This window comes from Oncorhynchus tshawytscha, linkage group LG19, assembly GCF_018296145.1.
Source record: "Oncorhynchus tshawytscha isolate Ot180627B linkage group LG19, Otsh_v2.0, whole genome shotgun sequence".
NCBI classification, from domain to species: Eukaryota; Metazoa; Chordata; class Actinopteri; order Salmoniformes; family Salmonidae; genus Oncorhynchus; species Oncorhynchus tshawytscha.
In genome coordinates, this window is record NC_056447.1 from 12,631,552 (window position 1) to 12,655,244 (window position 23,693).

Below are 23,693 nucleotides of genomic sequence, written 5' to 3' on the forward strand. Positions count from 1 at the left end.
GCTCTCATTTGTTGACTTCTGTAACCGTAAGAGCCTTGGTTTCATGCATGTTAACATTAGAAGCCTACTCCCGAAGTTTGTTTTACTCACAGCTTTAGCACACTCTGCCAACCCGGATGTATTAGCCATGTCTGAATCCTGGCTTAGGAAAACCACCAAAAATCCTGAAATCTCCATGGCTAACTATACAATTTTCCGCCAAGATAGAACAGCCAAAGCGGGCGGTGTTGCAATCTAATGCAAAGATAGCCTGCAGAGTTCTGTATTACTATCCAAGTCCGTACTCAAACAATTCGAGCTCCTACTTCTAAAAATTCACCTTTCCAGAAAAGTCTCTCACTGTTGCCGCTTGCTATAGTCCTCCCTCAGCCCCCAGCAGTGCCCTCGATACCATATGTGAATTGATTGCCCCCCATCTTTCTTCTGAGCTCGTGCTACTAGGTGACCTAAACTGGGACATGCTTAACACCCCGGCCAACCTACAATCTAAGCTTGATTACCTCAATCTCAAACAAATTATCAATGAACCTACCAGGTACCACCCGAAATCCGTAAACACGGGCACCCTCATAGATGTCACCCTCCAAATACACCTCTGCTGTTTTCAACCAAGATCTCAGCGATCACTGCCTCATTGCCTGCATCCGTAATGGGTCTGCGACCAAACGACCACCCCTCATCACTGTCAAACGCTCCCTAAAACACTTCTGCGAGCAGGCCTTTCTAATCGACCTGGCCGGGGTATCCTGGAATGACATTGACCTCATCCCGTCAGTAGATGATATTTGGCTATTCTTTAAAAGTGCCTTCCTCAACATCTTAAATAAGCATGCCCCACTCAAAAAAATGTAGAACTAGGAATAGATATAGTCCTTGTTTCACTCCAGACCTGTCTGCCCTTGACCAGCACAAAAACATTCTGTGGCGTTCTGCATTAAGATCGAATAGCCCCCGTGATGCAACTTTTCAGGGAAGTTAGGAACAAATATACACAGGCAGTTAGGGAAGCCAAGGCTAGCTTTTTCAAAAATAAATTTGCATCCTGTAGTACTAACTCAAAAAAGTTCTGGGACATTGTAAAGTCCATGGAGAATAAGAGCACCTCCTCCCAGCTGCCCACTGCTCTGAGGAAGGGAAACACTGTTACAACCAATAAATCCACTATAATTGAGAATTTCAATAAGCATTTCTCTACGGCTGGCCATGCTTTCCACCTGGCTACCCCTTCCCCGGTCAACTACCTGGCACCATCCACAGCAACCCACCAAAGCCCCCACCATTTCTCCTTCACCCAAATCCAGATAGCTGATGTTCTGAAAGAGCTGCAAAATCTGGACCCATACAAATCATCCGAGCTAGACAATCTGGACCCTCTCTTTCTAAAATTATCTGCCGAAATTGTTGCAACCCCTATTACTAGCCTGTTCAACCTCTCTTTCGTATCGTCTGAGACTCACAAAGATTGGAAAGCTGCCGCGGTCATCCCCCTCTTCAAAGGGGGTGACACTCCAGACCCAAACTGCTACAGACCTATATCTATCCTACCCTGTGTATCTAAGGTCTTCGAAAGCCAAATTAACAAACAGATTACCGACCATTTCGAATCCCACCGTACCTTCTCCGCTATGCAATCTGGTTTCAGAGCTGGTCATGCATGCACCACAGCCACGCTCAAGGTCCTAAATGACATCATAACCGCCATCAATAAAAGACATTACTGTGCAGCCGTCTTCATCGACCTGGTCAAGGCTTTAGACTCTGTCAATCACCACATTCTTATTATCAGACTGGACAGCCTTGGTTTCTCAAATGATTTCTTCGCCTGGTTTACCAACTACTTCTCAGACAGAGTTCAGTGTGTCAAATCGGAGGGCCTGTTGTCCGGACCTCTGGCAGTCTCTATGGGTGTGCCACAGGGTTCAATTCTTGGGCCGACTCTCTTCTCTGTATACATCTGGTGATTCTCTGATCCACCTCTATGCAGACGACACCATTCTGTATACTTCTGGCCCCTCTTTGGAAACTGTGTTAACTAACCTCCAGACGAGCTTCAATACCATACAACTCTCCTTCCGTGGTCTCCAACTGCTCTTAAATGCAAGTCAAATTAAATGCATGCTATTCAATAGATCACTGCCCGCACCTGCTCGTCCGTCCAGCATCACTACTCTGGACGGCTCTGACTTAAAATATGTGGATAACTACAAATACCTGGGTGTCTGGTTAGACTGTAAACTCTCCCTCCAGACTCACATTAAGCATCTCCAATCCAAAGTTAAGTCTAGAATCAGCTTCCTACATCGCAACAAAGCATCCTTCACTCATGCTGCCAAACATACCCTCATAAAACTGACCATCCTACCGATCCTCGACTTCTTTGATGTCATCTATAAAATAGCCTCCAATGCTCTACTCAGCAAACTGGATGCAGTCTATCACAGTGCCATCCGTTTTGTCACCAAAGCCCCATACACTACTCACCATTGCGACCTGTCCGCTCTCGTTGGTTGGCCCTCGCTTCATACTCGTCGCCAAACCCACTGGCTCCAGGTTATCTACAAGTCTCTGCTAGGTAAAGCTCCACTTTATCTCAGCTCACTGGTCCCATAGCAGCACCCACACTTAGCACACGCTCCAGCAGGTATATCTCACTGGTCACCCTCGAAGCCAATTCCTCCTTTGGTCGTCTTTCCTTCCAGTTCTCTGCTGCCAATGATTGGAACAAACTGCAAAAATCTCTGAAGCTGGAGACTCACATCTCCCTCACTAGCTTTAATCACCAGCTGTCAGAGCAGCTCACAGATCACTGCACCTGCACATAGATAGGCTATCTACCTACCTACCTCATCCTCATACTGTATTTATTTATTTATCTTGCTCCTTTGCACCCCAGTATCTCTACTTGCACATTCATCTACTGCACATCTACCATTCCAGTGTTTAATTGCTATATTGTAATTACTTCGCCACCATGGCCTATTTATTGACTTAATTTACCTCATTTATACTCACTGTATTTATTTTGTTCTACTGTTTTTTTGACTGTATGTTTTGTTTATTCTATGTGTAAGTCAGTGTTGTTGTATGTGTCAAATTGCGTTGCTTTATCTTGGCCAGGTCGCAGTTGCAAATGAGAACTTGTTCTCAACTAGCCTACCTGGTTAAATAAAGGTGAAATAAACATTTAAAAAATGTACTGCAAATGGGAATCAATTTTGTAATTAGGGAGTGCTTCAGTGTGTATTGGGGTGATTATCTTATATGAGCATCGAAGCCAATACGGCTAATGCATCGAGCTAAAGATTAGCCCCAGCAGACCTGGAGACACCAGAGTTAAACAAGCAGGGAGAGACGGAGAGACAGAGGAGTGTAAACGGAAGAGATAAAGGAAAGGAAGAGTGGGGAACAGGACAAGAAGAGTTGGAGGGGGGTATTAACAAACCCTCTGTCATGTTCTGACCTTAGTTCTTTTGTTATGTCTTTGTTTTAGTATGGTACGGGCATGAGTTGTCTATGTTCTTTGATTTGGGATTTCTGTGTTTGGCCTGGTATGGTTCTCAATTAGAGGCAGCTGTCAATCGTTGTCCCTGATTGAGAACCATATTTAGGTAGCCTGGTTTCACTTTTGAGTTGTGGGTGCTTATTTCCTGTTTAGTGTTCTTGTCTTTCACCTTACGGGATTGTTTGTTTGTTATTTAATGTTTTTGCTCAGTGTTCTAGTACGTTATTAAGAGCTATGAACACTTACCACACTGCGCATTGTTCGTCCTCTCTTTCTCCCAACGACGAACGTTACAGAAGCACCCACCACCAAAGGACCAAGCAGCGTGGTAACGGGCAGCAGCAGCGATCTCGGGACTCCTGGACATGGGAGGAGATTCTGGACGATAAGGGACCATGGGCACAGGCTGGAGAGAATTGCCGCCCCAAGGCAGAGCTGGAGGCAGCGAAAGCCGAGAGGCGGTGGTATGAGGAGGCAGCGCGGCAGCGCGGTTGGAAGCCCGAGAGGCAGCCCCAAAATGTATTGGGGGGCACACGGGTAGTGTGGCTAAGTCAGGTAGGAGACCTGAGCCAACTCCCCATGCTTACCGTGGAGAGAGAGGGACTGGGCAGGCACCGTGTTATGCCATGAGGTGCACGGTGTCCCCGGTGCGCAGGCATAGCCCGGTGCGGTACATAGCAGCGCCTCATATCGGCCAGGCTAGAGTGGGCATCGAGCCAGGTGCCATGAAGTCGACTCAGCGCATTTGGTCTCCAGTGCGTCTCCTCGGGCTGGGGTAAATGGCACCAGCCCTACGCATGTTGTCACCGGTTCACCAGCACAGCCCAGTGCGGGCTATTCCACCTCGCCGCACTGGCCTGGCTACAGGGAGCATTCAGCCAGGTAGGGTTGGGCAGGCTCGGTGCTCGAGACCTCCAGTGCGCCTTCACAGTCCGGTCTATCCGGTGCCACCTCCAAGCACCAACCCTCCGGTGGCAGCCTCCCGCACCAGGCTGTCTCTCCGTCTCCTCCCTACAGGTGCTCCAGCCTGTCCAGCGCTGCCAGAGTCTTCCTCCTGCCCAGCGCTGCCAGAGTCTCCCATCTGTCCTGAGCTGCCAGAGTCTCCCATCTGTCCTGAGCTGCCAGAGTCTACCATCTGTCCTGAGCTGCCAGAGTCGCCCGTCTGTCCTGAGCTGCCAGAGTTGCCCGTCTGTCCTGAGCTGCCAGAGTCGCCCGTCTGTCCTGCTGCCAGAGTTGCCCGTCTGTCCTGAGCTGCCAGAGCCGCCGGTCAGTCAGGAGCTGCCAGAACCGCTGGTCAGTCAGAAGCTGCCAGAGCCGCCGGTCGGTCAGGAGCTGCCAGAGCCGCCGGTCAGTCAGGAGCTGCCAGAGCCGTCCATTACTCCGGCGCTGCCGTAATCGCCCTTCACTCTGGAGCTGCCGGAGGCTCCCACCTGTCCGGTGCTGCCGGAATCTCCCGTCTGTCCGGTGCTGCCGGAATCTCCCATCCGGCCGGTGCTGCCGGAATCTCCCGTCTATTCGGGACCCGTGGCTAGGGTCCCCAGTCCGAGGTCGGCGGCGAGGGTCGCCGCTCTAAAGAGGCCACGGAGGCGGTTAAAGAGGCGGAGAAAGACTATGGTGGAGTGGGGTCCACGTCCCGCGCCAGAGCCGCAACCGCGGACAGACACCCACCCAGACCCTCCCCTATAGGTTCAGGTTTTGCGGCTGGAGTCCGCACCTTTGGGGGGGGTACTGTCACGTTCTGACCTTAGTCATTTTGTTATGTCTTTGTTTTAGTATGGTCAGGGCGTGAGTTGGGTGGGTTGTCTATGTTCTTTTTTCTATGATTTGGGATTTCTGTGTTTGGCCTGGTATGGTGCTCAATTAGAGGCAGCTGTCAATCGTTGTCCCTGATTGAGAACCATACTTAGGTAGCCTGGTTTCACTTTTGAGTTGTGGGTGCTTATTTCCTGTTTAGTGTTTTTGTCTTTCACCTTACGGGACTGTTCGTTTGTTATTTATTGTTTTGTTCAGTGTTCTAGTTCCACGCTGCGCATTGGTCCTCCTCTCTTTCTCCCAACGACGAACGTTACGCCCACTTAGTCTAAGCCAGGGGTTTTCCGCTCCTACCCTAGGATGTAAGAGCCTGCTGTTCTACCTGATAATTTATTGTACACACCTGGTGTCACGGGTCTAAATCAGTCCCTGATTAGAGGGGAACAATGAAAACATTTAGTGGAACTGGCTTTAAGGTCCAGAGTTACTTTTGAATGGTCTAAGCTCTTGGGTCACGATATCTAATAAGTTAACATTTGGAATCGTTTTAAGATGGTCACAACATGCATAATTTAGTTATTAGATCATTTTTGTTGTAGGTGTAAAACATACATATTGTCACGACTTCCGGCTCCTCTCCCTGTTCTGGTGGCGCTCGGCGGTCGTCGTTGGTCTACTAGCTGCCACTGATCCCTTTTGCTTTGGTTATGTCTGTCTTGTGTTTCACCTGTGTTCTATTTAGGGTAATTAAATCTCGCCATACCCTCTGGGTTTTTTGCGGTATTGTTACGTTAGCTGTCATTTTGTTTGGGTTGCGTTTGCTTGTGTTCTTTTGAACAGGTGTTTTTTCTGGACAGTGTTCAGTTGTTTTGAGGGTAATGTTGTAGTCCCGTTCCTGTTCTTTGGACTTGTGTAATAAAACCCCCTTTTTCGAAATTTGCTCTCTCCTGCGCCTGAATCCACACCCACTTCTCCTTGGGGAGATTATTGACACATATTGAATTTTGTTTTGATAAAATATTGAATTATTCCTTTAATGCTATAGCCCATAGGAACGCATTGAATAACACATTCAAAATGACAACACATATAGTAAAAAAAATAATCATAAGTAATACGGTTTTGAAGTGAATGTCCTATATCTAGGAGATATATGGATATGGCACTTTTTACACCCTATTCACTTTTGTACCATTTTTACTGCTCCCCTGAAGTGTATGTGCATTATAGAGCAAAACAATTGAGTGCTAAAGATTAGTGATAGTCTTACCTGTCGATGTTGGTGACTTATTTGTTTGTAGCTCAAACGGGTCACAAAACCAAAAGACTGAGAAAAAGTGAAAGAAACCATGGATGGAGACTGCAAAGTCAAGTGAAAGACTGGCAAGTGTTATGTTACAACAATTAAAGAAAGACTTTTGAGGCCTGCCAAGGCAGGCAAGCCAACAAGGACAAAAAAAAGGACCGGAATGACAGGTTCAAATGTGTGACTGAATGAGCCAAGGTATTAATTTACACTTGTGTGAGAAGGCAGTGCTTTATCACATGCAGAGTCTGAGCTTGTGTACAGTGAGAGTGAGAGAGAAAGTGTGTGTGCGTCTGTGGGTGCCATGTGTTACTTCGTTTGCGTGAGTGTCTATCTATCTGCATGGCGGGAGGAACAATGGCTGCAGTGATGTCTTGAGGTGTGGGGGGGAGAACAATGCGAGGGGCATCACGTGCCTCTCTGGTTGGCGTTTGTAAGCTGGGACGTTCACTGGGGTAATGGCAGGGGCAAGGATGGAATGATGTGAAATGCCTTGCAAATGCCTGTCTGGCTTCCTGCGATGGAAAATAGGCACGGAAACGCAGAGGGAAGAAATTGAAGCCTTATTTTTTAGAGACCAGCACAGCATAATGGAAAGTCGAGCTGGGGCCGATGGAGGCAGGCCAGCGATGTAGTGTGGAAGCATGGCTCAAGTGGTTGGGGGCTAAGAAACTATCCTCTTTAGAACTTCCCAAAGGGAGCCTCACATTACTTTGGCTTGGAAGCCCAATCAGTCAATTGATCAATTAAATGATATATGTGCTGCCATTTCTTCCAGTCATTAGTCACTGAGGGCTTAACAAAGAAATCTGAACTTAAAGCCCCAAAAGCAGAGGCCTGGGTGATGGTGAAAAAGAAGAACTCCGTCGATGAGATTTATAAGAACCAGACACTACAAGGTAACCCATCCTTCTCCTGCTGGCCACGACTATCAGTAAGTTTTTCATTTCATTTATAATTTTTGTCTGTATTGGTGTTTTCGTCCACCATTATCATTTTCTCTGTAGATTCAGGGAGAAGTAGTGTTAAGCCAGAAAAGTAATGGTCCCAACACAGAGCCTTGTTGATCACCAAATGAAAGGTATCAGAGGATATTTTGTCCAACTTCACAAATTGAAGGGACATGTCAAAGTGCTTGTCTAGCAGCACTAGAAGAATAAGGTTCACCAATAAAGAGCATACTGTACTTTCAAAAGCAGTAGTAAAACCTAATGAGAATAAAAACAGAGACACTGTCAGACGCTACAGATAACACAACCACTTTTAAAATGTGTTCTCATTAGAGTGACGTTAGCAGATTTACAGAAACAGTAAATTGCTGGTTTGATGGAGTGACGCAGATTATGTTGCATCAGTGGTTTTTAGCTAGAAGTGACTTTGGGCCTCTCATTAACCCAAGGGGTTGGGTGTGGTTAGCTGCAAAGGCGGGGCCAGGCATTGCGTGATGGGGGGACACACCGCATGCTGACACACACATGCCCACATGCATGCACACACACACACACACAACTAATAAACTAACACTTTCCCTAACTGTGTGTGTGTGTGTGTGTGTGTGTGTGTGTGTGTGTGTGTGTGTGTGTGTGTGTGTGTGTGTGTGTGTGTGTGTGTGTGTGTATGGGCGTGCGTGTGCGCAGGCATGTGTTTGTGCACACGTCCATGTATGCATGCATTCGTTTGTGTACACTGTATTTCAACATTTCCTGAAGCTGAGCCAAAGTCTCTCTGAAAAGAAAGCAGTGAGGCAGCATAATAGAGGTAATGGGTGGAATGTGTCTCCCATTAGCCCAGTTGTTTGGCCTTTCCCTCTAGAGTTTGCCCCAATTTCTCCACTCAATACAATACCTCCATGGGTCTGCTCTAGCTGAGTGTGCACATGTGCCTGTACAGTACGTATGTGTACAATCTACACGCTTGAGCGGCTGTGTGTGTGTTTATGTGTGTGTGTGTGTGTGTGTGTGTGTGTGTGTGTGTGTGTGTGTGTGTGTGTGTGTGTGTGTGTGTGTGTGTGTGTGTGTGTGTGTGTGTGTGTGTGTGTGTGTGTGTGTGTGTGTGCGCCTGCATGTATGTGTGCAATATTCGTGATTCCAGGAGACCATTAATCACTTCTTTGTTGGCTGTGTAACTTTAGAGGTGTCATTTAGCTGTTCACACTAATAACAAATGGTCTATATAGTGTCAAATAAGGGTTATTTGGCGTGTGACCATAGCAGATCCCTTTTTGGTTTTATATGGAACCTTTTTTGAAGGTTCTATAAAGAACCATGCTCATAAGGTTCTAAATGGAATCTGTATGGTGCTATAAAGAACCCTTTCCTAAGGTTCTATAAAGAACCAAAAAAGGTTCTATAGAGCACTAAAAAAAGAGTTCCGCTATGGTTATAACCCTTTTTGGGGCTATAGAACCCTTTTGTAATGTTCTTTATAATACTGTTATGGAGAATAGTTCTATAAAGAAAATGTCTCAATTTCAAAATGTTCTTTGTAGATCTTTTTGAAGAACCATACAGGATTTTAAAATTTTGTTAAAATTCTATTGGCATTATTATTGTGTTGATTTGCAAGCTTAATCAGCTGTGCTAGCTCGGGAACAGCTATGATTCACTGAGGAGAGACTTAAGAACCACTGCCTTAGTCAACCATTCTCAATTGACACAAACCCATACAAGAGTCCTTCACTAATCAGTCACTGGCAATCATCTAATATAACATGAAATGGCATAACACAACAGATTAGAGGAACTGGAATGACACTCTCACTCACGGTTGTACAAATAGAACTGTGAACTAATCATGTCCACAAATATTCTAATGAGCTGCTGCACCTACAATTTAACTATGAAAAGAGTAACCCTTTTGTGAACTGAAAATAACCAATGAAGGTCTCAAAGAGTTCTTTGAGTCATTATGGTTCCATATAGAACCATCACCAATTTCTGCCCAGGCTAGTTAATGAATGAAAAAAATGGATAGCGTTTATTACTATGCTGATTATTATGTTCTGAATGTTCTGAGGCGTGCTGAGAGAGAAGTGCGTGCAGTCAAAAGACAGAGGGAAATGTGGTCATCGTTACAGGTTATTTACACTATTTACGATATGTTTGAGCTAAATCTTACGATTATTGGTGGATAGTACAAAACATGATCCATGCATGGTCATTGACGGTTACTTGCTTGCAAAACATGTTTGCGATACCTTGAGTTAGCTAGCATGAGCATGCTGCAAGCAAGCATGGAAACTATAAACGATGGATGCAAATATTACTGTGAGGTAAGACCACTTTCCCAAATCTCTTTATTTAGCTAGCTAGCTAGCTAAGCTTAGATGAGCTTAGTTTTGTATTGAATTAATTGTATTTGTAGAAGTTACATTGATTTAAATAGCTATATCTTACACTAAGTAGCATATGACAAGTGTTTTATCAGCTGTAAAATGTTATGGGATAAAGGTGAACTCCATTAATTAATCTTCTGGTAATCATGAGTGATCAGATTGTACCTGGGACTACCATTAGAGAGGCTGGGTTCAGACTACAGGCCTATTCAGGCCTATACCAGGGAAATGCATAAGGTGAAGGACTTGTAATAGTAGATCATAGGAAACCCTTTTGCAGTGAGGTTACTGTAGCAATAACAGTACCAATTGAATACCGATGTATAAATGACTTGATTTCTCGCTGAATTACTACATTCATGAAAGGTAGTTGATCCCTTTTTTTCTTGTTCCATACCAGGCTGCCATAGTATGGGTGCTATATTTAATGCACAAAACGGCGAACATACGCCAACCCCATGAAACACAGGGCGCACAACAAAACAAATGCCCCAAACACGGGGACTAAAACAGTCCAGCAAAACCCACAAAATGAGAAACACGTAACCCACAGTCGTGCACACAAGTTACACAAAACAATCCCGCACAAAGAGCAGGTGGGCCTACTGGTAAATAGCCTGACTAATCAGCCTAAAACACAAACAGGTGAAACCAATAAACAGAAAGGGGAAAATTGATCAGTGGCAGCTAGTAGGCCGGTGACGACGACCGCCGAGCGCCACCCGAACAGGAAGGGGAGACAACTTCGGTAGGAGTCGTGACAGTACCCCCCACGCCCCCCCACCCCACTGACGCGCGGCACCCGCAGCGCCTCGAGGGCGACCCGGATGGCGAGGCACAGGGCGATCCGGATGGAGGCGATAGAAATCCCTCAACAGTGACGGGTCCAAGATGTCCCCCACCGGTACCCAGCACCTCTCCTCCGGGCCGTACCCCTCCCAGTCCACGAGGTACTGCATGCCCCTCACCCGGCGTCTCGAGTCCAGAATGGCACGTATTGTGTACGCTGGGGACCCCTCGATGTCCAGAGGGGGCGGAGGGACCTCCGGCACCTCTCCTTCCTGCAGGGGACCAGCTACCACTGGCCTGAGGAGTGACACATGAAACGAGGGGTTAATACGATAATAGGAAGGGAGTTGTAATCTATAACACACCTCGTTTATCCTCCTCATGACGTTGAAGGGCCCCACACACTGCGGCCCCAGCTTCCGGCAGGGCAAGCAGAGGGGTAGGTTTCGGGTCGAGAGCCAGACCCTGTCCCCCGGTACAAACACAGGAGCCTCACTGCGGTGGCGGTCAGCACTCCTCTTCTGCCGTCCACTGGCTTGTTTGAGGGATTTCTGGACGGCTCGCCAGGTCACCTTGGAGCCCTGCACCCACTCCTCCACTGCAGGAGCCTCGGTCTGACTCGGATGCCAAGGTGCCAGGACCGGCTGGTAGCCCAACACACAGAAATGATGATAGGTTCGTTGAGGAGTGACGGAAAGAGTTCTGGGCCAATTCCGCACCTGTGGCGTACCTAGACCACTCCCCTGGCCGGTCCTGGCAATACGACCGCAGGAACCTACCCACCTCCTGGTTCACTCTCTCCACCTGCCCATTACTCTTGGGGTGATAACCGGAGGTCAGGCTGACCGAGACCCCCTGACGCTCCATAAACGCCCTCCATACCCGGGACGTGAACTGGGGACCCCGATCAGAGACGATGTCCTCCGGCACCCCGTAGTGCCGGAAGACGTGTATAAAGAGCGCCTCCGCAGTCTGTAGGGCTGTAGGGAGACCGGGCAATGGGAGGAGAAGGCAGGACTTCGAAAACCGATCCACAACATCCAAGACCGTAGTGTTCCCCTGAGACGGCGGGAGATCGGTCAGGAAATCTACTGACAAGTGAGACCATGGCCGTTGTGGAACGGGGAGGGGCTGTAGCTGTGCCTAGGAGCCTTACTCTGGGCGCACACCGAACAGGAAGAGACATAAAACCTAACGTCCCTAGCCAAGGTGGACCACCAATACCTCCCCCTGAGACCCCGTACTGTCCTCGCCACACCAGGATGACCCGAAGAGGGTAGTGTGTGAGCCCACAGAATCAGTTGGTCACGAACACCAAGCGGCACGTACTTACGACCAGCTGGACACTGAGGAGGCACAGGTTCCGCCCGTAACGCCCGCTCGATGTCTGAGTCCACCTCCCATACCACTGCTGCCACCAGCCTAGAGGCTGGAAGGATGGGAGTAGGATCGGTGGGCCGATCCTCTATGTCATAGAGACGGGATAGCGCGTTGGCCTTCATGTTCAGTGAGCCTGGTCTATAAGTGAATCTGAATCGGGTGAAGAACATGGCCCACCTTGCCTGACCCGGATTCAGTCTCCTAGCTGCCTGGATACACTCCAAATTCTGGTGGTCGGTCAAGATGAGAAAAGGGTGCCTAGCCCCCTCAAGCCAGTGTCTCCACACCCTCAGGGCCTTTACCACTGCTAACAACTCCCGGTATCCCACATCATAGTTATGCTCCGCCGGGCTGAGATTCCTTGAAAAGAACGCGCAGGGGCGGAGTTTTTGTGGCGTACCCGAGCGCAGTGATAGCACGGCACCCACCCCAGCCTCGGACGTGTCCACCTTCACTATGAATGCTAAAGAGGGGTCCGGATGCGCCAACACGGGTGCGCCAACACCTATTGAAGGCTCTGTCAGCCTCTGCCGACCACCGCAAACGCACTGGCTCCCCCTTCAGCAGTGAGGTAATGGGGGCCACTACCTGGCCAAAACCCCAGATAAACCTCCGGTAATAATTGACAAACCCTAAGAACTGCTGCACCTCCTTCACCGTGGTTGAGTCTGCCAATTACGCACGGCCTTAATGCGGTCACACTCCATCACCACCCCCGAGGTGGAAATGCGATAACCCAGGAAGGAGACGTTTGGAGAACACACACTTCTCAGCTTTGACGTAAAGGTCATGCTCCAGCAGTCTACCAAGCACCTTGCGCACCAGAGACACTTGCGCGCGGCGGGTGGCGGAATAGATCAGAATATCATCGATATAGTCAACCACGCCCTGCCTGTACTGGTCCCTGAGAATCTCATCTACAAAGGATTGACAAACAAAACGGAGGTTTTCGGATATAAAGAGAGACTTTATCGAACAAAAGGAACATTTATAGAATAAATGAATGTCTTCTGAGTCCAAACATATGAAGATCATCAAAGGTAAGTGATTAATTTTATCTCTAATTCTGACTTGTGTAACTCTTCTATTTGGCTGGTTACTGTTTGTAATGATTTGTCTGCTGGGCTATGTTCTCAAATAATTGTAAGGTATGCTTTCGCTGTAAAGCATTTTTTAAATCTGACACCGTGGTTGGATTCATAAGAAGTTAATCTTTAAACATGGATCGCAATCTACACGCTGCATTTTGGTCCGACTATCCTTCACACCTAGAAATCCGTAACAGAATCACCCACCACCAATGGACCAAGCAGCGTGTCAACAGGCAGGAGCAGCCCAAAGAGGAGATGCGCTATAAGGATTTCTGGACATGGGAGGAAATCCTAAACGGAGAAGGACCCTGGGCTCAGCCTGGAGAATATCGCCGCCCCAAAGAAGAACTGGAGGCGGCGAAAGCGGAGAGGCGCCGGTATGAGGAGGCAGCACGGCGACTCGGAAGGAAGCCTGAGAGTTAGCCCCAAATATTTCTTGGGGGGGGGGGCTCAGGGAGAGTGTGGCAGAGTCAGGAGTCAGACCTGAGCCAACTCTCCCTGTTTATCATGAGTAGCCAAGGAGGACACCAGAACCAGAGCCGGTGTTGGAGGTGAGCGAAACAGAGACTGTGAAGGAGTTAATGGGGAAATTGGAGGATTGAGAAGTGAGGGAGTTGCTGTGTTGGTGCTTTTTGCATGGAATTCGCCCGACGGAACGTGTCGGGGATTTGATGGCACCTGGGTTAGCGCTCTATACTCGTCCTGAGGTGCGTGTTAGTCGGCTGGTGAAGTTGGTGCCAGCCTCACTGTGCACATCCCTAGCCTTGCACGTCCTGTGCCAGCACTGCTCTCAAGATCTCCAGTACGCCTTCACGGTCTAGCCCATCCTGTGCCACCTCCACACTCCAGCCCTCCGGTAGCAGCTCCCCGCACCAGGCTTCCTGTGCGTGTTCTCGGTTCAGTACCACCAGTACCAGCACCACGCATCAGGCCTACAGTGCGCCTCGCCTCTCCAGCGCTGCCGGAGCCTTTCTCCTCTCCTACGCTGCCGGAGTCTCCCGCCTGTTCAGCGCAGCCAGAGCCTCTCTCCTCTCCTGCGCTGCCGGAGTCTCCCGCCTGTTCAGCACAGCCAGAGCCTCTCTCCTCTCCTGCGCTGCTGGAGTCTCCCGCCTGTTCAGCGCAGCCAGAGCTGCCAGCCTGCATAGAGCAGCCAGAGCTGCCAGCCTGGATGGAGAAGCCAGAGCTGCCGGCCGGCATGGAGCAGCCAGAGCTGTCGGTCTGCATGGAGCAGTCAGAGCTGTCAGTCTGCATGGAGCGGCCAGAGCTGCCAGACTGCATGGAGCAGCCAGAGCTGTCAGTCTGCATGGAGCAGCCAGAGCTGTCAGTCTGCAAGGAGCTGCCAGTCTGCAAGGAGCTGCCAGTCTGCAAGGAGCTGTCAGTCTGCAAGGAGCTGCCAGTCTGTAAGGAGCTGCCAGTCTGCAAGGAGCTGCCAGTCTGCACGGAGCCGCCAGAGCTGCCAGTCTGTAAGAAGCCGCCACAGCTGTCAGCCTACATGGAGCAGCCAGAGCCGTCAGTCAGCGTGGAGCAGCCAGAGCCGCCAGTCAGCATGGAGCAGCCAGATCTTTCAGTCTGCCAGGATCCGCCAGTCGGCCAGACTCTTCCAGATCCGCCAGTCAGCCAGACTCTTCCAGATCTGCCAGTCAGCCAGACTCTTCCAGATCTGCCAGTCAGCCAGACTCTTTCAGATCTGCCAGTCAACCAGACTCTTCCAGATCTGCCAGTCAACCAGACACCCGGACCCTCGCTATTGTTTTGAGGTGCGTTCGGGAGTCCGCACCTTAGGGGGGGGGGGTTCTGTCACGCCCTGGTCTAAGTATTTTGTGTTTTTCTTCATGTATTGGGTCAGGCCAGGGTGTGGCATGGGGTTTTTGTATTGTGGTGTGTTTTGTCTTGGGGTTTTGGTGTGTATGTATTGGGATTGTAGCTAGTGGGGTTATCTAGCAAAGTCTATGGCTGTCTGGAGTGGTTCTCAATCAGAGGCAGGTGTTTATCATTGTCTCTGATTGGGAACCATATTTAGGCAGCCATATTCTTTGAGTTTGTCGTGGGTGATTGTCCTTAGTGTCGTTGTTTCCATTCTCTTTGTTTATTTATACAAGTATAGGCTGTTTCGGTTTTCGTTACGTTCTTTGTTTTGTAGTGTTTTGTGTTTATTCGTGTTTCACGTTGTTCATTAAACATGGATCGCAATCTACACGCTGCATTTTGGTCCGACTTTCCTTCACACCTAGAAAACCGTAACAATTTCTGTATTTGAATTTGGCACTCTGCAATGTCACTGGATGTTGGCCAGGTGGGACGCTAGCATCTCACATAACCTAGAGAGGTTAATCTGCGCTAATGAAAAATATCTGGACGATGTAAAACCTATCATCTCTGCTTTCTGTTTGAATCCTACTACTTCCTGTCTCCTGATTCAGCTTCCTCCATCTCCTCATCCGGTTACTGGTACTCTCATCTTTCTGCAGATGAAATCCTGTGTCTCGTGTCTTCCGATTGCCCAACAACCTGCCCGCTCAACTGACGCCAACCCCTGCTGCATTTCTATGTCTGACCACTAGCTGCTTTCTCCCCAACTTTGACTGCCAGTCGTACCTCTCTTCAAGAAACAAACACTTCTCAGACAGGTATCCTTTCTTTCTTTTCTCTCTAAAATGTGATATAAAACTGTCAGTTGGAACAGCACTGAACAAATCAGATTCTACTACTCATTCCAGGGTTTATTTAGTTTTACTATTTTTTACATTGTAGTGAAGACATCAACACTATGAAATATAACGTATGGAGTGTAGTAACCAAAAAAGTGTTTATCAAAGTACCCACCCTTTGCCTTGATGACAGCTTTGTACACGTTGTACACTCAGCTTTGTACATTCCCTCATCCAGCTTCACCTGAAATGCCTTACCAATAGTCTTGAAAGAGTTCTCACATATGCTGAGCACTTGTTGGCTGCTTTTCCTTCACTCTGAGGACCAACTAATCCCAAACCATCTCAAATGGTGATTGTGGAGGCCAAGTCATCTGATGCAGCACTCCATCACTCTCCTTCCTGTTCAAATAGCCCTTACACAGCCTGGAGGTGTGTTGGGTCATTGTCCTGTTGAAAAAAACAAACAGATGGGATGGCGTATCGCTGCAGAATGATGTTGTAGCCATGTTGGTTAACTGTTTCTTGAATTCTAAATAAATCACAGACAGTGTCACCAGCAAAGCACCCTCACACCACCTCCTCCATGCTTTACGGGGGGAAATACACATGCGGAGATCATCCGTTCACCCACACTGCATCTCACAAAGACACGGCGGTTGGAACCAAAAATCTCAAATTTGGACCAAAGGAGCCCTGCCATGAAGCCCTGATTCAAGCAGTCTCCTCTGAACAGTTAATGGTGTGTCTGTTACTTAAACTCTGTGAAGCATTTATTTGAGCTGCAGTTTCTGAGGCTGGTAACTCTTATGAACTTATCCTCTGCAGCAGAGGTAGCTCTAGGTCTTCCTTTCCTGTGGTGGTCCTCATGAGAGCCAGTTTCATCATAGTACTGGCTGGTTTTCGTAACTGCACTTGAAGAAATCTTCAAAGTTCTTCAAATGTTCCGCATTGACTGACCTTCATGTCTTAAAGTAATGATGGACTTTCTTTTGTCTTTGCTTATTTGAGCTGTTCTTGCCATAATATGGACTTGGTCTTTTGCCAAATAGGGCTATCTTCTGTATACCACCTCTACCTTGTCAAAACATAACTAATTGGCTCAAATGCATTATGAAGGAAATAAATTCCAAAAATGAACTTTTAACAAGACACACCTGTTAATTGAAATGCATTCCAGGTGACTACTTCATTAAGCTGGTTGAGAGAATGCCAAGAGTATGCAAAGCTATCATCAAGGCAAAGGGTGGCTACTTTGAAGAATCTCAAATATATTTGTTTAACACTTTCTTGGTTACTACATGATTCCATATGTATTATTGATAGTTTGATGTCTTCACTATTATTCTACAATGTTATTCTACTGGTACTGTACCTTTCGATGTGGTAAAAGCATAACAAAACAGGCACAGACAGAGGTCGGTAAATAAGTCAAACAGTGGGTTTCTACGAAAGGTTGCCCCTCTCGAGCTGTTCTCCCTCTAGGTGTAACACATCATTCATTTAGTAGAGGGTTTAATTTGGTTAACACTGCAGTGGGTTTCTAACATGTGTGACCTGTCCGTGGTATTGCTTTATTAGTGGATGACGGGTCGTGGTCATTTTGATTCTAAGTGTGCTCTTACACTGTGAATTATATTTGTGTATGCGTACCATCGAGTATTATAGCACGTTAGTGTGCCTTTTCAGTGTACTTGGCCTATTAGTTGGTCAAGCCAAAGATGGCACTGGCGCATGTTACGTTGGAAATTGTATTAGGTCCCACCCTTTCTGGGGTCCTTATAGGAATTAGTCATATTCCATCCATTCAATCATTCATAATGCCTTAGTCATTAATGTGTTACTACTGCCACCAGAGGTGCTTTAGTTTAAGCCCTTTTATATGTAGTAACATGGTTAGTGATGCCTTTATAGTTCATATTATAAGTGGTGTTATATTATGTCATTGTATTTCTATGTATGTTATCCTGATATTGATAGCACTTTGTATTCTGTTCTCTCCTAGAGAAACCACACATTCGCTCTTCCACACCCATAGTTATGGATCAGTGGCCTTCCTAGTGATCAACCCATAGCCCTGCCTGTTAAATACTGTTATTCCTCCAAGAAAACTGCAAGTCAACCATTCACTGTGCCTTGCAATCATTGCATTCTGACTGACGCCCGGAGGGGAACACGCCCAAACCAAACCAGCAACCTAAGAATAATACAGTCCTTTAGCCCTTACAGGCGAGGAACCTCAGATATTCTCCTCCAATCCATTTTAAAAAGGAGGTGAAGAGGACGTGAGGATTTGAAGAAAGACAAAATGAGAAAAAGCTTATCCCTAAATCCCAAATCAACCCCTAGCCCTTTGTCTATACACGTGTGTAGACCTGAGCGGATTGGATAGGTGAAAGCTATATGGGGACAATTCAACCTGGCCTGGATCTACCTGTAACCTGTGTGTTTTCTTTCTGCATCCTTCTATGCCTTTTCCTTTTTCCCTTTTACTCTCCTCTTGTTCTTCAGGATCTAGTGGTTCTGTCATGCTCTGAGAAGCCTACCGTATCCCTTCCCCAGACCTGGATCCACCTGATGTCCTCTAGTGGTTCTGTCATGCTCTGAGAAGCTTACCGTATCCCTTCCCCAGACTTCCTCTAGCGGTTCTGCCATGCTCTGAGAAGCTTACCGTATCCCTTCCCCAGACTTCCTCTAGCGGTTCTGCCATGCTCTGAGAAGCTTACCGTATCCCGTCCCCAGATGTCCTCTAGTGGTTCTGTCATGCTCTGAGAAGCTTACCGTTTCCCTTCCCCAGACGTCCTCTAGTGGTTCTGTCATGCTCTGAGAAGCTTACCGTATCCCTTCCCCAGACGTCCTCTAGTGGTTCTGCCATGCTCTGAGAAGCTTACCGTATCCCTTCCCCAGACGTCCTCTAGTGGTTCTGCCATGCTCTGAGAAGCTTACCGTATCCCTTCCCCAGACGTCCTCTAGTGGTTCTGTCATGCGTTGAGAAGCCTACCGTATCCCTTCCCCAGACCTGGATCCACCTGATGTCCTCTAGCGGTTCTGTCATATTCTGAGAAGCCTACCGTATCCCTTCCCCAGACCTGGATCCACCTGATGTCCTCTAGTGGTTCTGTCATGCGTCGAGAAGCTTACCGTATCCCTTCCCCAGACGTCCTCTAGTGGTTCTGCCATGCTCTGAGAAGCTTACCGTATCCCTTCCCCAAACGTCCTCTAGTGGTTCTGTCATGCGTTGAGAAGCTTACCGTATCCCTTCCCCAGACGTCCTCTAGTGGTTCTGTCATGCGTTGAGAAGCCTACCGTATCCCTTCCCCAGACCTGGATCCACCTGATGTCCTCTAGTGGTTCTGTCATGCGTCGAGAAGCCTACCGTATCCCTTCCCCAGACCTGGATCCACCTGATTTTCTCTAGCGGTTCTGTCATGCGTAGAGAAGCCTACCGTATCCCTTCCCCAGACCTGGATCCACCTGATGTCCTCCATGATCAACCACCCTCCAAGATCCCACTTTTCATTACATTATCTACAGCTACTGTTAATTCATGTGGTTTAATCTAATCTGCTGTGCTTATCATCCTGGGCACAGTGAGATACACAGATGCACTACATACACTAGCACTGCAGACATTCCAAGTTCAAAGAGAACAGCTGTGTCTGGACTTTACATTATCCCCTTCTAAGACTGGCTGCCTGTCTCTGAAAAGTGACTGGCAGAACCACTTCTAGCACCCACTGAGATTTACACAAAAAAAAAACAATACCAAGTGTGCAAAGCTGTCAAGGCAAAGGGTGGCTACTTTGAAGAATCTAAAATATGACATATATTTTGAGTTGTTTAACACTTTTTGGTTACTACATGTGTTATTTCATAGTTTTGATGTCTTCACTATTAGTCTACAATGTAGAAAATGGTTAAAAATAAAGAAAAACCCTTGAATGAGTAGTTTACATAAGCATTCAGACCTTTTGCTATGAGACTCGAAATTGTGCTCCGGTACATCCTGTTTCAATTGATCATCCATGAGATGTTTTTACAACCTGATTGGGGTCCACCTGTGGAAAGTTCTATTGACTGGACATGATTTGGAAAGGCACACACCTGCCTACATAAGGTCCCACAATTGACAGTGCATGTCAGGGCAACAACCAAGCCATGAGGTTGAAGGAATTGTCCGTAGATATCGGAGACAGGACTGTGTCGAGGCACAGATTTGGGGAAGGGTACCAAAACAGATCCCCAAGAACACATTCTTAAATGGAAGACGTTTGGAACCACCAAGACTCTTCCTAGAGCTGGCCGCCCAGCCAAACTGAGCAATCTCGGGAGAAGAGCCTTGGTCAGGGAGGTGACCAAGAACCCGATGGTCACTCTGACAGAGAGCTCCAAAGTTGCTCTGTGGACACGGGAGAACTGTCCAGAAAGACAACCATCTCTGCAGCACTCCACCAGTCAGGCCTTTATGGTAGAGTGGCCAGACGGAAGACACAAAAGTTGTGTCATACTGCGGCCCACCCTGCGTGATGCTGTAGCATTCTGTGGCACGTCATTTAATTCTCAGCTGTTTCTTCTGTTACTGCAAGTTATTGCTAGTTTGACCACCAGAGGGCATCTTTGCGAAGAATTTGATAGTCTTCCGTATTGGCGTTACCAGATAATTTCAAACCTTTTTTGTAATAACATAGTATATGGGATTGATTTTCAGAAATTTGGCTTAATTAATTTAATTCATATTATGGTGTTTCCATTCAGAGAAAAATGTTTGTACATTCAGACCATTTCACTCTCAGAGCTCGTTCTGCCCTTATTATGGCAGTCAAGCACCCAAGCTAACATTGACTAGCTACTTCCAGACACAAATGAGACCACTCTAACCATTTTACTTGCCCAAGCAGAGCTGGTAAGGCAGTTTTCATGTTAACCCGAGTGTTGGTGACTGTAAATGTGCTACTGGAAACAATTTCTTTATGCTTTTTTCCGACGTTTACTGACACCGGCCATATTCAACGGGTGTTGAGCGCTCATAAAGTAATTATTCTGCGTTCTGGTACAGTGTAGATAGTAGGCTGGACACATGACATTTTTAACAACTTTCTTTTCTGATAAAAACTAATTCGTAATATGACCATATTTCTCAGCTGCTTGCCGCCGTTTTGAAGTAATCGCGAAAAAACAGGCCTTATTTTTGTGCATTTTTCACCCTGCCAGCTCATATTAGTTCTATTGAGCACCATGGCACCAACTCGCCTTCCGAACATTCTATTCCCAGCTTATTGTCCAACGTCACAATGCCTGCTTCGCTATTGTTGGCAATGAGACCTGCTCATGTTGTTTTATAGTTAAAATGTAAACAACAAAATGTAAACAACAAAAATAATATTGGAACTTTGCGGTCTCCCTATTGTTTCCTATGGAGGAAATATAGGCATGTCTGTCTATTTCGCCAAATATCTCACAATGTTTATATTTAGATTTTTGTCAAGTCTGGTGTAACCGGTGTGAAATGGCTGGCTAGTTAGTGGGGGGCACACTAACGGCATTTCAATCACTCACACATTTCAATCACTCGCTCTGAGACCTTGATGTAGTTGTTCCCCTTGCTCTGCATGTAACAATGCTTCGAGGGTGGCTGTTATCTATGTGTGCAGAGGGTCCCTGGTTTGAGCCCAGGCAGGGGCGAGGAGAGGGACGAAGGCAAAACTGTTACACGGGCACCATTTTAATCAGGAGAATCTCCTCTTTGTAATTATGTAAGTCTGGGCAGCGAGCTCGTTTGTCATCAATTGCTAGACCAGAAAGAGTAGTTTACATTTTTTCACAACTTTTTCATTATGCATGTCACACCCTGACCATAGAGAGCTTTTTATGTCTCTATTTTGGTTTGGTCAGGGTGTGATTTGGGTGGGCATTCTATGTCCTTTTTCTATGTTTTGTATTTCTTTGTTTTGGCCGGGTATGGTTCTCAATCAAGGACAGCTGTCTATCATTGTCTCTGAGTGGTATCTTTTTCCCAGATGGGTTTTGTGGGTAGTTATTTTCTGTTTAGTGTTTGCACCTTACAGGACTGTTTCTGTTTAATTTACTCTCGGGTTATTTTGTATTAGTGTTCAGTTCAATAAACAAACATGAACATTTACCACGCTGCGCTTCCTCATCCGACGACGAAAGCCGTTACAATGCAGACATAAGCACACAAGTTGTCTTTTTCCAGTTTCGTCCGACGAACAGATTGTAGTGGTAAAATAAAAAGAGATACATTTAAAAAATTAAAAATTAAAAAAGCATCACTCCAGTCAAAACAGGCTCGGCGAACGTTCGATTCCATTAATTTGCTAATTTGCTCGTGCAAGTGATCCAGTTTAGCCAACATTCTTGAGCCATTCTTCAGCCTTGTGTGAATTTTGACTCGTTCTATTGTCCAGCCTATAGATAGCCAGAGTGAATTTACAAAAGCACCCGAATGTTCATTGAGAAAGCACAACGACTACACCATTTAGCTAACCTAAGAATGACGAGAATAATCAAGTCAATAAACATTGGCTAGTTAGAGAGCCTAGAGTTAATATACTGGCAAGATTGATGTATAACTACTAACGTTCGGTAGATAGCTAACATACCGGTACATACTGCTGTAATGATATGCTATGTGGTTCGTAAGGACAGCGTAGCTAACAAAATGTCAGCCAACATAACGTGTAAGGTAACTTGTTTGAAAAGTCATTACTTTATTACATTGAGTAGCAAACTACCCCTTCATCATTAGGGCAAATCTGCTTTGTGATAGGAGGGGAGTTTTCACACCTAGCTCAGCTATTAGACTATTCTTTAGTAAAGGTTGAATAGTCTATTGTTCAGCTATTAGCTCTCATCATTCTGCTCCAGAGTGGCTCGCTTGTGGGCGTGCTGGCAGGATATGGCAGCATCTTCGGTTGTGCGTCAAGAATTCTGCATACAGTAGCACGTTTGTATGAAGGTGTGGTTATTCACAGGCAAATTGTTATATGCTATGGAGGTACATTTGTGTCTTTTTGCCGAAAGCAAAACCTTTTTTTATTTTCAAATCAAAAATAATTGTTCTGAAAGCAACTTTTTTCTGACACAAAGGAAGTTCAAACGGACACCTACGAAGATGGCATCTCAGGTAAGCAGCACTGGGCTGTATTGACGTATCCTAAAAATGACTTCTGCTGCTTTAGATTGAACCTTCATATCTCAGTTATTGTTTTCATATCTCTAAAAAATAAGCTGTTTCCTTTTCTCTCAGAGAGTAAGCTGACCAAGGGGTCGAAAATGTAGATAATACCAGATGTTCACTGTCCGAGGAACAGGCCATGGAAGCTTTATTGCTGGCATAAGTGTCCATAACCAGAGGTTATTAAACTGTTCTGTGTTATTTTTCTCCATCTATGCCTGTCTTGTTGTACATGGAACCTGTCTCACATGCATTAATTAAAAAACCCTTAAGATGTCAGCTGCTAATTTTCAGATTTACACCATATAAACACAGCCATTTTCACTGGACTATCTGTTGCTGCCAAGTCATGATTTCCCTGGGGGTTAGCCTTGCAATAACCAAGTGGTGAGACACATAGCCGTCTATAGGTACACTCCGATAGGTGTCAGGTACACTCCGGTAGGTGTCTGCATCACATACAGTATCTTCTATTGACATTATCTTCTATTGTTTGTCCTCATGTGTCTGTTTTTCAGCATAAAGTACTCTGTAGCCACTTAGTGTGGACACCAGGTGAGACCACACACACACACACACACACACACACACACACACACACACACACACACACACACACACACACACACACACACACACACACATAATAACAGTCTCTTTTCTTCACTTTATCCCTTTGCCCCTTCTCCCTAAATC

At 46.7% G+C, this 23,693-nt stretch overlaps 1 long non-coding RNA gene across 1 annotated transcript; it reads left to right on the top strand.

Moving 5' to 3' along the window:
- Positions 1-6,807: 6,807 nt before the first annotated feature.
- Positions 6,808-23,274, top strand: LOC112218380. Its single transcript, XR_002948615.2, has 3 exons — positions 6,808-7,494; positions 15,623-15,781; positions 22,910-23,274. It is a non-coding gene; the product is annotated as an uncharacterized LOC112218380 (long non-coding RNA).
- The last annotated feature ends 419 nt before the right edge of the window (positions 23,275-23,693 follow it).